We start from the raw sequence: 14,397 nt of genomic DNA on the forward strand, positions 1-14,397 counted from the left end.
ATGATGTTATGATGATGTGCTCACCCAGCGAGAGGGATTTATTATTGTTATATGATATGATATATGCCTTCACCGGTGAATGATTTTACGGGCATGCATTTACATTTATGTCATGATTATGGTCGCCCTCGGTGGCCTCGTTCGAGTTTCGAGGTTGTCTCTAGATCTCTTTCCATGATTATACGTATCTCTTATGCTTGTATGTTACGTTTACGCTTACCGCCTTACATACTCGTTACATATTTCGGGCCGACGCATTTTGTGTGCCGTGATCATACCCGCGGTACGGTAGAGAGTTGGTGTACCTTTCTCGAGGGATACCGAGTTCGAATAGGATGTTCGCACTCCATTTTTTCGGAGTTCTTTGGTCGAGTCATCAAATAGGATAAATGCGTCTACATATATATATATATATATATATATATATATATATATATATATATTACGAGTACGGCTATAGCTACGTCGGGGCCACTGTCCCGACCAGTTGATGCATATTAGTGCTCTTAGAGGCTTACAGACTACCAGTCAATGTACAGGTATTGTGTTTGGCCTTGCCGGCCTTCTGACTAGTTGTCTTTCTTGGTTGTGGCCTTGTCGGCCCTAGTTATGCATATATGTATTGTTGGGTTTTTTTTGCTGGCAGGTTGTCATGATATACTTCTTAAAATTATTATTCAGCGGCCTTGTCGGCCTATGATTCACGTTACGAGGTTTAGATATCACGATTGGTTCGCTCGGCCCTTCGGGTCAAGCCGGTGCCACGCCCCAAGGGGTGTGACACTAGCCTAGTAGACCAGGGGCCTATATTGAATACCAAAGAATTTGAAGGGATGCTGATTACCACAACTCAGGCCGGGACCAAATATGATGAATCTTTGTGGTGGTGAGGGGAAAATCAGCTGCAAAAGGCACCAAAGTTGCTTCGACGCAGCCTGTAGGAGGGGATAATGGTTTCAGCCTACTAGATAAAGCTAAGACAAAAGATGATTCACTGGCAGTAATATCGCAGGAAACACAAAGAAGCAAAGGAGGAGGAGGCACTAGTACTAATCCAACTATTTCTTAATGAAGATAGCTACATGGAATGTTAAAGGACTTAATAAGGTGTATAAGCATCGGGAGCTACAGAAGTTTATAGGAGATAATAGAATAAATATCTTGGCTGTGTTGGAACATAGAGTAAAGGAGCAATATGCCAAAAGGATAGTGAAAAAAAAAATTCCCCTCTTGGCAATGGTGTTCTAATTATGCAGCTGGTGGTAAAGGTAGGATTTGGATCCTTTGGGACCCGGATACTGCCCACTTTGATATGATATATGCCACTGAACAACTCATCCATGGAGTTGTAAACTTGCTAGATAATAGAACCCAATTTAACTTCACAGCTATCTATGGCCTGCACACGGTGGAAACTAGAAGAAGTTTGTGGCAAGAGTTAGCTAACTTGCACGGCATACAGCAGGGTCCTTGGCTATGCATGGGAGATTACAATGCGGTCCTAGCTATGGAAGACAGATCTAATGGTCACCCTGTAATGGATTCAGAGACTAGAGACTTCAGAAAATTCATCGCACTGGAATGAACGCTGTAGGGAGGAGTTATACCTGGACAAATGGGCATATATATAGTAGAATTGACAGGGCTATTGTGAACCACGAGTGGATGCACACATATCCGAATCTTGATGTTTTGGTCATGGATCCTTATTTTTCGGACCATTCTCCCTTATGCATACAGTTTGGTAATTCTCCACAGTGAGCTAAACCCTTCAGATTTTTCAATTATTTAACTCAACATGATGAATTTATGCATAGAGTTAGCACGGCTTGGCAAAGCCAGCAGGATGGGAGTATGGAGGTAGTGTGGAGATAGCTTAAGGCTGTTAAGACAGCCTTGAAATGTCTTCATACATCAGATCATATTGGAGTGGAAGAAAGGGTGAAAAATATTAGACAACAACTTAAAGAGATCTAGGAATATATGAGGGATCCTAATGAATCATCTGAACTATTTCAAGAAGAAAGAGAGGTAAGGAAGGAACTTGAGAAGTGGGCTACCATTGAAGAGAGTATCTATAAACAAAAATCTCGAGTGCACTGGCTGAAAGCAGAGGATTCGAATACCGCATACTTCTACGCATCCATGAAAGGCCGAATCAGTCAGAACATGATAAGAAGCTTAGTAAATGAAGAGGTTCATACTATTACAACAGCCTAAGGGATTGAGGACGAGATCACCGGCTTCTACAAAAAGTTGATGGGATTCAATGCCCAGTCCTTACCGGCTATTAATCCTGAAGTGATGAGGCAAGGCAAAATACTGAATAGGGAGCAACAATTATTACTCATTGCTCCTATTACACCTGCGGAGGTATACCAAGCCCTGGATGGGATTGATGATATGAAGGCCCCAGGATGCGATGGGTTTACTTCTTGCTTTTTTAAAAAGGCTTGGTCAATTATAGGTAACGACATTACTGCTGTTGTTATGAGGTTCTTCTCTAGTTCAGCCATGTATATGCCTATCAATATCACCACAGTCACGTTGATACCATAGGTAAAACACCCTTCATCAATCAAGGAGTATCGACCTATATCATGCTGCACGGTTATCTACAAGATTATCTCAAAAATCTTGACTAATAGGTTGGCTGGGGTGATGGATCATTTGGTGGATAATAGCCAGTCCGCATTTGTCCATGGTAGGATTATTACTGACAATATTATTCTTAGTCATGAGCTAGTAAAGGGGTATGGGAGGAAAGCAATATCACCTAGATGCATGATTAAATTGGACATGCACAAAGCGTATGACTCTCTTGAGTGGGTGTTTCTAGAACAAGTGCTCATTAGTTTGAACGTTCCTGCCACCTTCGTTTCCTGGATCATGAGTTGTGTTCGTACAGTGTCCTATTCTATCTTGATAAATGGCAGTCCTACCAAGCCATTCAGAGCCAGGAAAGATCTCAGACAGGGGGATCCTTTGTCCCCCTATTTATTTGTGATCGCAATGGAATATCTATCTAGATTATTGAAGTCACTTCAGGCTAAACCTGACTTCAACTATCACCCCAAGTGTGAGAGGATGCATTTAGTCCAATTGGGTTTTGCGGATGACTTACTCCTTTTCTGTAGAGGAGATAAGTTATGAGTCCAGATGATATATGAATGCTTCACAAGGTTTTCAAGTGTATCGGGCCTTATTGCTAATATTTCCAAAAGCTCTATTTATTTTGGAGGGGTGCCCGAAGAAGAACAGCTGGATATATTGCAGACACTTCAGTTTTCAAAATGAGAACTCCCATTCAAATACTTAGGAGTCCCATTGAGCTCAAAAAAAATGTCCATCTCTCAGTATCAGCCACTCCCTATTTAATCCTCCAGCGAATTAATAGCTGGACCTCTAAATTTCTTTCATATGCAGGGAGATTACTCTTGATCAAGACTGTATTGTTTTCAATTCAAGTGTATTGGTCACCAATATTTGTACTGCTAAAGAAAGTGTTGAAGACTATAGAAGCAGCGTGCAGAATATACTTATGGACAGGAGGTACTGAGCAGTCCAAAAAGGCTTTATTAGCATGGGACAATGTTTGTTTCCCACGATCAACAGGTGGCTTTAATATCATTGACCTGTACACTTGGAACAAAGCAGCTATCTACAAGTTATTATAGTGTCTTTGCAAGAAGAAGGATAGGCTATGGGTACAATGGATCCACATTTACTATGGGAGGCACCAACCAGTGCTGGAGCATACACCTAACTAAGTATCGTGGGTAGTCCGGAAAATACTTAAAGAAAAAGAGTACCTACAAACTGCTGGACTAAATGTTGAGAAGATACTGGATTGGAATTCCTTTTCTATCAAAAAACTATATCTGCTACTAAGAGGAAACTTTCCAAAGGCACAATGGAGGAGACTCACATGTAATAATGGTGGATTGCCTAAGAGGAGTTTTATTGTGACACTAGCTGCTCAAAGACGATTGCTTACAAGAGACAGGTTGGCTAGATGGGGGATAACGACTGATCTTATGCGTCCTCTGTGCAACGCAGCTAATGAAACTATGAACCATCTGTTCTTTAGCTGCCCTTTCTCTTCAGCTATATGGAGCAAATTGTTGGAATGGCAAGGTATAACAAGATCAGTTTTTGACTGGACAGGTGAACTCCAATGGTCCGTAGCACACGCAAATGGGAAGGCTGCCACTGTCATGATCTACAGAATGACACTAGCTGCGTGTATATATCAAGTATGGCAAGAGAGGAACACACAAATTTTTCAAAACAAAGGCAGACCACAGTACCTCATTATCAGATCAATCATCCAGGAAGTAGTCTGCAAGGGAGCTATAAGGAGGAGGCTATACATGGTACAATAACGGATATGCGGAAACGAGAAATTAAGAAGATAAACAAAAGGAAAAGAAAAGATAGATAATTTGACACAACTTAAGACTCAATTTAGCAACCAAAGTTATAGAAAACTAAGACCTCCTAAATTATCATCAAAAGAAACACCAAATTCTTAAGGTGACCTTAAGGAAACAAAGTCCCAAGCAACCAACCTTCTCAACAAAGAATTCAACCAAAAGCTTCAACAAGCTCTCATCTCTCATGCTCCCAATGGAGTTTTACAATTTCACAATTTCAATATTTCATATCATAAAAGTCTACCAAATGAAATAAACTAAGATAGTATTTATACTAGATAGAAAAGGAAGACTACTATGGCTATTACAATAATACCCTTAATGAAGTAAGAGCCTTTTTTGGTTAGTAGTCTTCTCAAAAGATGAGAAAGGCCTTCTTCTCCTACTTCATCCAAATGAGGCCTATACTTCCATTTTAGCATATTCTTGAGCTTCATGCCTTCAATCTAAGAACCTAGTAAGTCTCCAAAGACGTGATCCCTCGCTCGGCTTGAAATGGATATTCTTGATGAAGCTCGGCTTGTATCATTCTCCCCTTCTTGAAAAGGATTCGTTCTCGAATGTAAACCTTGCAAAATCATAGGGAAGACAAGCAACAACAAGGTCCTCAAAGGATGAGGGTTAGTGTTAGAGTAGCCTACTCGACGAACATGCCAAATATGCACACACTTGTGATATAACCAAGTATCAACCATGATTAAGAAGAACAAGCTCTCATATAGAGCACTAAGAACTTGGTTATCGCAAAGAACATGAAATGAATATATCATAGAGGAACGAATAGTTTCAAAATACCGAAAAGGCAATACCACATTGATTCTACTAGACATGACACACAAATTTGAAATATCACCGGGGTCAAACAGTAAGAATATCCACACATCGAGGCCAAAAGAACGACTATCTACCCTATTAGACCCCCTCCCAACATATGATGCTCCCCTAACACAAGCATGAATGTCATCATATGCGAATAGATAGTAAAGAAAGGTTTCACACAAAACAACTTCATCTATGGTGTCCTCACATGTAGCTTCACTATTAAATTCAAGTACATGCTCAATCATACTACTAAGACTCGGAACACATAAGGAAGAGTTAACAATTTGCAAGCAAGTATCACCTCTCTTTTCAAAACATTCATTCCCCACAAGTGTATTATCATTTCCCAAGGGAAGTTTTCTATCATAGGGAAGAGTGTCACCATTCCATAGTGATTTTCAAATACCATGTAGTCCCCAAAAAGTGGCTACATTTTCAACATTACAATACATTCCACTAGGCACTTCACTCTTATTAGTCATGTTATCATCAAATAAGACATTTTCTTTAAAGAGAGAATAATCAATGAACAATGGTAAGCCGAAGCATGTAATTTCATTCTCAAAAAGACAAATGTCATTTTTCGAAGTACCTTCATTTACATAACTATCCACACGATACACATCACCATCACAAACGGGAGTCTCATCACTCGACATAAAGATAAAACCAAGAGACTCATTTTCACATTCATCAAACAAGGGTGGGGTGTCAAACTCATTCAAATGATCAACTAGAACCATGTCATCACTAATCGGAGGTTCATTAATCACATCACAAAATTCTTCGACTAGTGGACTAACATTACACTCAAGTTGATCACATGATAATGTATTTTCATTCAAAGCACAAGTTGTCAACACTAGGTGGACACAAATCAATCTTGCAAGAAGAATCAATTCGGTCATCTAAAGGATCAACTGAGTGTATGGACACTTTCAACAATGACATTATCATCACATGGTAAAGAATCATTAAAGTCACACAACGACAAGCTACTACTCACACTCACATTACAAACTTGTGCATTCAAAGAGTTGAAAGTGTTGAGTTTAGCTATCGTACCTTGAAGTTCACACGAAGAATCTTCTTTAGTTGACAATGTTTCCATGGGTGGAGATTTTTGCAACCTTGCATTCATTGTCTCTTGTGGAATAGGTTGTGGAAAGAGAAGACTCCCACATTTGTCCACTACATACTTGTGCTCTCTCTCTCATAGGTAACTCTATGAGTTTTGAACCAATCAAGCTCTCTTTCGTCATTTCTCCTTACATTCGCGATTTCTATCCTACTCTCTCAAGTGATCCATTTGACTATTCAATCTCCCTACCTTGTTGTTCATATCATGCAACAACCTCATCAAATCAACAAGTGTAGGTTCCCCGGTGGGAACTTGCGTTTCTCCTCCTTGATTAGCCATTAGTACCTATTTAAGAAACCCAACAAGGCAAGCAAACATGTTACGTAAGTTAAAAATAACTCACCAAACGCTCAAGTATGCGCACCTTTTGAATGCCTCACAAATTGCTTCGGCTAATGGTTGTATGCTTGTTAATCCGATTGGGTCACAAGGTCCCGTTCACTACTCGAGGTCAAGAGTGGATTCTTATCGACTCCAAGAAAGAAAGGACGACTCAATTTAAAACAAACGCACTTGAATCAAGAAATTAACGATGAAGTTGTAAAACGAGAAAAGAACGAAAAGAATTGGCTTGAAAGAAAGGACTCAAGAACTAATTAACAACCAAGTAAGAATCAATTACTAGTTGTTAATTAGCTAGGAGAATCAAAGAAATGAGAAGAAGAAGTGAACAAACCTTGGCCAAACACTTAGACAAATTTTTGGAAGTTTTTTACCAACACTTAGAAATTCGGAACAGCTTGCAGCATATTTTTATAACGCCTATAACTTTTTCTACAGACCTCTGAATGATGAACGGCTTGTTGATTCGGAAAGTAGACTCTCTGAACTTGAATTTACATATATTATGGGTCCCGTAACTGCTTATACACACAAAGATATGCCCTCTCAAAGTTGGACCAAAATCTGCCAACACTTAGAAAATTTTTCTAAGTGTTAAAAACTCCCACTCTCTGAATTTGGCCCCCACGCACCCGTCAGAGGCGCGTCAGACTACTGACGTCATCGCTGACGTGGCACCTTTTTTTTTTTTTTGAAAAATCAGAAATTTAGACTAATTATTTCTGATTTTTTTTTTTTACTTACTTGGGCCCACAAACACTTTTTCACAACTTTATTTGGCAACTTTTGGATCAAATAGCCCTTTGGAGAGTCTTCTTTCTTATGAAGATTTGAAGGTCTTCAAGAACACAAGAACAATTCAAAAATTCAACTACCCTCAAACCAACTCCAAATTAGCTCAAATTTCAGATTTAAGTTCTCTTTGATGAAGAGAACAAAACCCAATAGGTTTCAACCTTCAATTTCAACCAAATCACAAGACCCACTTTTCAAGTTCTTGAGTTCTTCAAAGCTTCAAATACCAAAAATGGTAGATCCTTCAAAAATACTCCAAATTACTTCAAATTTTGGATTCTTAACCTTCTTCACTAGGAGAATACAACCCAATGACTTTCAAGCTCTAATTTCTACTTCCTTTTCAAAACCCACATTCAAGTTCTAAAACCGTCAAGCTCCAACAATGGTGAATGACTCAATATGACTCCAAATAACTTGAAACTCAAAAAACACTAGGGAACTCAAATCTAGTGTCAAAAACAACAAACAAGGACAGATCAAACACGAATTTGAATTTTCAAATTTCAGATTTTTTTTTTTATTTTTTTTTTGTAGAATCTAATCCCAAGCTAGATTTGTTGAAACAAACCTAATTTAGGCTCTGATACCAATTGATACAATAACGGATATGCGAAAACGAGAAATTAAGAAGATAAACAAAAGGAAAAGAAAAGATAGATAATTTGACACAACTTAAGATTCAATTTAGCAACCAAAGTTATAGAAAACTAAGACCTCTAAATTATCATCAAAAGAAACACCAAATTCTTAAGGTGACCTCAAGGGAAACAAAGTCTCAAGCAACCAACCTTCTCCACAAAGAATTCAACCAAAAGCTTCAACAAGCTCTCATCTCTCATGCTCCCAATGGAGTTTTACAATTTCACAATTTCAATATTTCATATCATAAAAGTCTACCAAATGAAATAAACTAAGATAGTATCTATACTAGATAGAAAAGGAAGACTACTATGGCTATTACAATAATACCCTTAATGAAGTAAGAGCCTTGTTTGGTTAGTAGTCTTCTCAAAAGATGAGAAGAATGACTTGAACTAAAGATAAGAATTCAACAGATTAAAAAAATATTTTCTAACACGTCACAACACAACAGTAACTAAATAGATTATTTTGTATGTGTTATAAATATTATTTAATTATGGATGTCTATCTTTAGGAAAAACTTTAGGGTTTGTGAATTTGGCACCAAGTTCATTTTCTCCTATAAATAGAGATGTGCTCTTCATTGTATAAAATCCCTAACAAGAGAAATAAAAGAATTCCTCTCTTCTCTCTTTGTCTACAATATTGTTCTTGCTTGCTTTATTATTTTATAACACGTTATCAGCACGAGTCTCTAATTGAATGGATGATTGTCTCAATCAAGATCAATCGTTGTTAAGGTGTTGTATATCTACTCTTTTGCTACTTAATGTTGAAGTTTTAAGCTATCATAAATTGATATGATTATGACACATTCAAATGATTATGTTTCATTCTTGAAGAATGAGAACTTTTGATAAATGTTTTAAATACAGATCCATTCCCTGAAGTGAATGTGATGATGTTTAGTAAAGATTATAAATACAGACGTGCTCTTGGCTGTGAAAATATCACGCCTCACCTCCAGAAGAGGTGGAATAATTAGAAAAGATATTCTAAATATTCTATATTTTATTCCTGAAGTAAACAAATCTGCTCCCGAAGTAGCAAACTCTAAAATCTTCTCTGGAAGTTGCAAATTTTGGACTTTACCCCTAAAGCAGTAAAACATTAAACTTTGCTTGTCATAAAAAATCTGAAATTTACTCCAGAAGTAGTATATTATCTCCGCCAAAGTTACGTTTCAATCCCTTCTATCCGCAAGGTATGATTAACTACTGACTTCTTGTTTGCCTATACGTGCTTACCATCCGAAGCCCTTCTGTAATTTCATATTATTTTAATCCTAGTTAACACGTTTTGTTAGTTTCTGGACTTGTATAAATATGACATGTGCTTTTTCTTATAGCAAGTATAACACTTCACATGACCATTCATATACTAACGGAAAGTCTAATTTTAAAGTTGTTAGACCAGTTTCAATTTGATGCAAATCTTTTGCGACGTATTTTCTGCCTATTTCTAGTTAATTTTGAGTTGATATGAGGCATATGATTAACTTAAGGCTACTGTTTTGTGGCACTAATTGTATAGGTTAAAGCTACTATGGCTACTATGGATAATAGACTTTTAAGAATTGAAAAAAAAAAACGGATATTACATACGGAAATTCTTATTTTCAACAAACGAGCATATATATAAGTTTATTGATGAGATCAAAATATGCTTGTGCAATTTTATTACTATGGATATGCTTGAAGTTTATTATAATTTGCTTATCCACAATTGTTATTATGAATTTGCTTATAGACGATGGTGTTAATTATATGCTCGTAATATTTTCATATGTTTATTGTGCTTGAATAAATAATGAGCCGCTAAAAATTATGTATAAAGCTCATCTAAATGACCAAGTTTCATTCCCCGAAGTGAATGAAGAAATACCACAATACACCTCCTGAAGAGATAAAATAACAAAGGATATAGATGTTATTTTGTGGTATGAAGGTCATTGCTGCACGTACCTGTCGTATGTCAAATTATCTTGGATACCTTTATAACGTATCATTCCAAGGGATTTTGTAGAATATTTTCTATTATAACCACATTGATATAGCATTGGTTAGTTGTTATTGATTTTCCTGAAGGAAATAACAAATTCATATATTTTTCTTGATCAAGGATGTAATTTTATGTGGTCACCGCTAAGATACAAAATATTTAGATGTTAATAGCGAATCTCCCTGAAGGATATGTTTGAAATACTAAAGTTTAGAGCATAATGTTTATTGTTAGTTATTTATGAATTTATTATCTTTAAAAGTTAATTTGTTTACTGTATTCTTACATGACATCAGAAAGATCATCAAATTCTTTTTTGTGACACCAGCAGTGTCTAAGCAATATTTGGTAGTGCAAAATTAGTGAACAAGGTCTCCAGAAGAGTGTAATTATTTGTGCACAAGAATCATGACCCAGTAGTGTCCAAACAATATATGATTATGGAAAGCAAATTGAAAGCTCCTGAAGAGTTTATCTATTATTATGTCATTCTTCTTGTATCGCAATATAAAAAAGTTGGTATGATCGAAATATAAGTTGTAGTAAACCCAAAGTTTACTGATAAAAATGATCAATACTACAAAGGATTGGAAGATTGAATATCTTCAAGTTACTACGGGTAAGAAATATATTTATGAAAGGTTGCCCGATTTGTACTACAAATATAAGCATGATGAATCACATGAACAATAGACCAGAAGTTTATATTGATATAAAATTCATGTCATAGTAAACCAGAAGTTTACTAAAACAAATAGCATATGACATGATAAACTTGAAGTTTACTAGTGTAAATAATGTTATTAGTCGGCACGAGCGATTTGATCATCCCGATTCAAATATGATGTGCAGATTGAGTATTTGACATATATTGAAGAACTAGAAGATTCTTCAAGAATTTATTGTTGTTGCTTGTTCTCATGATAAGTTGATTATACTGGCTAAAGTTGGGATTGAGTTCCCTAAATTCTGAAAAAATATAAAAGGTGAATATGGGCCCGTTCACCTGTTATGTGATGTCTTAAATAGATGCATCGATAAGACGGTCACATGTGCTTTTATTATCAACCCGCAGTTTGACATATGCAAAGTTACTTGCTCAAAATAATTGAGTTGAGAGTACAATTTTCAGATTATGTAATCAAGAGAATTCATCTTGTTAATGCTGGTTTATATCCAAGCTGGTTTGGCGTTAAATGCCTCTACTAAATAGCTAAACCATTGCTTGTGAGAATAAAGCTTCATGTGGTGATTTGAAATATGATATATTGCATACAACAACTGTTATATGCTTCAGACCAAAGAATTATGATAAATTCTCCCCTCACAATTGGTTCAAGGTCAGGAACCAGATATTTCCATCTAACAATTTTTATGTGTGGTATATGATTAATTAATCTACCGTGATGCACAATGATGGATTCCTCTAAAGAAGATGGGATATATGTTACTTTTTCTAACATAAGGGGGAGAGAAGAAGCAGCTGAGAAATATGTTGTGAATTATCATTAGTATGATCCTCATTCAAAAAGTAATTCAAGTTAAATGCTAGAAGCATTTGCTGACCCAAAACTAGTTTCAAATTTCAGCTGCAAAATGCTCCTATTAAATTCATGTCCCTGAAGCACAGAGTCTACAACATGCATGAAGCGTGGTAGACTAATCGGTTCCAAACGCAATAATCATTGAAAAGAAAGAGGAGCAAATGATCATCATAAGGAGGCAATGTGCTCTTGAAGAGCCTACGACATAACACTTTATGAAACCTCATGAGAGATTTAGGTACCTAAAAATAATAAAAGTGATGAGATCTCAATAAGTTATGTCACATTGCGAACCGATACAAATGATATATCATCGACGATATCTTTGGTACAATATAGCGCAATATCGTAAAAGATTGTGAGGATCTAAATTCTACGTCTATTAAAGCATGCTAACGTAGAAATTATTATCAAGTGAAATGATGAATCTTGGTAATCGTAAAGCTTATTGGACCTACTATCCAGACACCAGAAGATGTCACATATTTAAATAGAAATAGATGTTGTCACAGCCTATATGAATCACTTGACAAAATTATATGAAAATTCTTGAAGAATTTTGAATGCCCAAGCATATACAAGTTCTAGTAGTTTTGTTCATTATTCTTATATGAATTAAATCAAGCAAGGTGAATGTGATTTAATCACCTTAATGAATGTTTAATGACTAAGGGTCTATTTGTCCCTACGTCTTTGTGAAAATCAAAATATATCATATTGTTTGTGCAAGTTGATGACTTGAGAATTATTGAAACTCTTGAAGAGTTTTCAAAAGAAATAGATTATCTGTTGAAAAAAGTTGAAATGAGAAACTTGCAAGATTTTTTGGTCCTGAAGTGCCATATCTTTATGAAATTGATGTATTTATATATTTTGCTATGACTATGAGGGATTATGGTCATACGATGTTTTTTGACATGATAGTCAAATCATATAAAGATAACATCTGTTTATAAAGCAAGTCAGGAATGCACTTGGAGTGATTTCAATAATATTATATACCAATGCAACTCTATCCAAAGACTGAAGATGCAGCAGCATACATAGCCCAACTAAAGAGAGGATTCATAAAAGCACAAGGCATGTTTCACCAAAGTTGTTCTTTACACACTAGCTCCAGAAGAATGGTGATATTAACATGCAAGAGATTTGTTCGAGCAATAATATGACTGATTCATTCAACTGCAACTTTCGAGAAGATGGTGCACAAGATTGAGATGTGAAGATTCAAATTTTTGGATTGAAGTTCTCATTAGGGGGAGTTAATGCGTGTTGTACTCTTTTTCCCTTTCAAGGTTTTTGTCCCACTGGGTTTTTCCTTGTAAGGTTTTTAACGAGGCAATCAAATAGCGTATTATTAAAAATGTGTACTCTTTTTCCTTCACTAGAATTTTTCCCATTGGGTTTTTTCTAGTAAGATTTTAACGAGGTATATTATCTATCAAATAGACATCCAAGGGGGAGTGTTATAAATATTATTTGGAGATGTCTATCTTTAGGAGAAACTTTAGGGTTTGTGACTTTGGCACCAAGTTTATTTTCTCCTATAAATAGAAATGTGCTCTTCATTGTATAAAATCCCTAACAAGAGAAATAAAAGAATTCCTCTCCTCTCTCTTTGTCTACAATATTGTTCTTGCTTGCTTTATTATTTTATAACAATATGTTTGAATTTATTATCTCAAATTTAAGGAAAAAAGGAGAAGAACTACTCACGAATATTTCATACAAAATAATATTTTACAGAAAAGGAGGATGCAAAACAACTCCTCGATAGGAGTATTAAGGAGTTGTTTATGTCAAGTATTAGAAAATGAAAGTTTGTGACCCACTTATTTTCAGATAAAATAGTGGAAATTAGAAGGAAGTCCTCATTTATCATGATGACTAATATTTCTCAATCCCATCAAATCACTAAAATTGACAAATAGAAAAAGATTAATACTTTTGTTACATTGACAGCTAAACAAAAAACAAACTTATTTTTAGTTTTTATAGTCATAATAATAGCCCATACACGTATTGACTAGTGCGCGAAAACAGAATCCTGATTCTGCTTGCTCGCTCCTTCTCTCTGACGCATATAATTTTTTTCCCTCCTTTTCATATCCTTGCAAACTCTTCTCAAGATTAGCTCTAGTTGCACTTTAAACATGTGATTTATAAACAAACCATGTGTAAACAAATCTAAAAAATATGTGAAAGTTGATAATAATGAAAATAAATAATTAATAAAATTACGTACTTTGAAAGATATATAAGTGGATTACACAACAATCAAGGTATGGTTATAGTTAATTCATCTACAAAATTACACACCGAATATCAATGAGATATAGTATAATATAAAATCATAGATGAGAAGAGCATGATAGAAAATAGGCACATATACGCAGCGGAAGCAAACATCCAAGATCATATTCTTACATGTAAACTAGACAAACATAATCAAATACGAGATTGTAACACTAACCTCTTGAAGCTGTTGCACAGGTCTTCAATAGCGTCCGTGCTCTCCAGGTCTACGATCTTCTACGGTGTATCCTGAACTTCTATGAACGTAATACTTGAGTGGCAAGTATTCGGCTAAAAAACAATAATCACTTAGGGTTGAATGGCTTTCTTATATACACACGTTTTAGGGTAAACCCTAGCAAAAAACGTGTAGCCC

The sequence above is a fragment of the Lycium ferocissimum genome, chromosome 10 (assembly GCF_029784015.1).
Source record: "Lycium ferocissimum isolate CSIRO_LF1 chromosome 10, AGI_CSIRO_Lferr_CH_V1, whole genome shotgun sequence".
Classification (NCBI taxonomy): domain Eukaryota; kingdom Viridiplantae; phylum Streptophyta; class Magnoliopsida; order Solanales; family Solanaceae; genus Lycium; species Lycium ferocissimum.